A 2194-nucleotide genomic window follows, 5' to 3' on the forward strand; every position below is an offset into this window, starting at 1 on the left:
GTTCCTTCAAAGTAAATCATGGCAGTCTGATATGCAGGTGATTGGGTTATTGGCTTTAGTTTCTTCTCTGCAAGCAGCGGAATGAATGTAGGTAGAAAACTGCATGCAGTGGAAGGAGAACATGCACAATAAAGGGGAGATCACTGGCTACTTTAAGACTTACATTTATAAAGCAGGAAATAGAAAACTGGCAAGAGCAGGACTTTTTTCAGGCAGTGTCCAATCAAACAGTGGCATTTGTTGCCACCAGATGCCATTGAAACCAAGTGAAAAGGGACTGGGCGTGTTCATGGATATCTAGAATATCCAGAGTAATGATTGACTAGATAAAATTTAGAATGTAATTAAAATAATTTTTCATGCTTCATGGTTTTAAACCAATTTCTATATATGAGAGACCAGGATGAGATTTATGGTAGGAGCAGATTAAAGGCATCTGCATGCTGCAGAGCTCCTGTCTTTTCTTCTGCAGCATCTGCTGCTGTTCCAAGACAAGATACTGGGCTAGGACAGATCCCAGGTCTACCTTGATCAAGTGTGTAATTTTCTATGTTCCCGCAGGGAATCTGCTGTGGAATATATAGACTAATTTTTTAGGTAACCAGGGTGTGATGAAAAGAACCATGGAGTAGACGGCAGATGGGTTTTCTGCAGTTCTGAGAGGATAAACACGTTGAATGTAATTGTGGATTTGCCCAAGGAAAAAAATAAAAGGTTAAAAAGCAAGAAAGCTCTCAAAATGATGAGGCAGCTTCCTGCAAAACGAGGCACGGATTTGCCAAAAGGAAAATAGGAAAAAAAAAAAATCAACCTTAAAAAACTTCTAAATTTATACAGTAGCATCCCACAAAACAATGTGATCTATTGGAAAAAATAGTTTATATTTAAATTCTTTCTGAAGCTTGAGCACTTAAGGCAAGCTTGAGTCGTGCTTGCAACCTCTCCTGTACAGCCACTAGAGTTGGATTTTTTAATGATAATAAATACAGCAAGGATTCTCGATGAGGAGCTTCGAGTGGGCAAGAGGTAAATAGGCACTGAAGAGCTTACATTCAATCACACACTGAGATGTGAAAGGGGCTGAGGCTGATGTTATCGAGGAATGGTTTTGGGAGGAACTGCTGACACACTGAGCAGAAGCTGAGCCCATGCACAGAGCTGAGAAGTGTGTGGGCATTGCTGGCATTGGCTGGGCAGCTCTGGCTGGTGGGGCTGGAGGATGAGGGGTGTGTGACCCCGAGGGCCCCATCCCGTGTGTGAGCTCTGCAGGGCAAGTGCAATCTGTTGAGGCAGCGTGGCTGTGCTTTCCCTGTATGAGGAATAAAACTGATCTTATTGATCAGATAAGGGCTGAGCGATGGCACGAGCGGATCACAACAGCGAAATTACTAAGAAATAGTCTCTAATGAGATTTTTCAGTCCATGGAAAAACTAAATTTTGGTGCTAAGCCCCCAGAACAGTTTCTGGCAGAGAACTCCAGCTGCTTTTATTGGTGGTTATCCTTGTTACGTCCTGGCCCTGCTGCAAAACCCTTGGACCTGCTACGTCTGCCAGTTCTGCTGCTGCTCCCCAGGCACCCCCCCTCACTGAGGAGTATGTGTGTGAGGTGGAACTGAGGAGCCACACCCTGGAAAACCTGGTTTCAGTAACTTCTGCCAAATGGACACAGGGAAAAGGAAAAAGGCTGAAAACTCGAATGCAGGCAGGCCCACAGCTGTGAGGGGGACACATCAGGGCTGCAGCTGGAGCAGGCAGGAAGATGACCACCAGCTCTGCTTGATGAAGCATTGGTGCAGAAGGAATGAAAGACAGTTTTCAAAAATACGTGCTTGGCCTGGCAGGAACCAGACATCAGAACTGTATTTTGCATTACTCTCGAGTTGGGAAGGGATCAGGATATGGATTTGCTGCTCAGCAGAGAACAGCAACAGGTGTCATCTTGGCTATTACAGTTCGGGGCTGAATTGGACAAAACCAGATGTTCTAGCATCCTTGAGATCTTGGTGCACGGGACAAAATGGGTCTGGAGCTCTTAAAAAAACAACATGAGATCAGCTGCATTACTTCGGTTTCGGGAATATGGGGTTACATCCAAACTCCTCCTTCTCCTCACTGGCTCCACCGGTATTCGCGACAAGGAGGATGCGCTCCCATGGCAGAGCCGGGCTCTCCGCTTTGACGCCGAGGGCCGGC

Source organism: Meleagris gallopavo, chromosome 14, assembly GCF_000146605.3.
Source record: "Meleagris gallopavo isolate NT-WF06-2002-E0010 breed Aviagen turkey brand Nicholas breeding stock chromosome 14, Turkey_5.1, whole genome shotgun sequence".
NCBI classification, from domain to species: domain Eukaryota; kingdom Metazoa; phylum Chordata; class Aves; order Galliformes; family Phasianidae; genus Meleagris; species Meleagris gallopavo.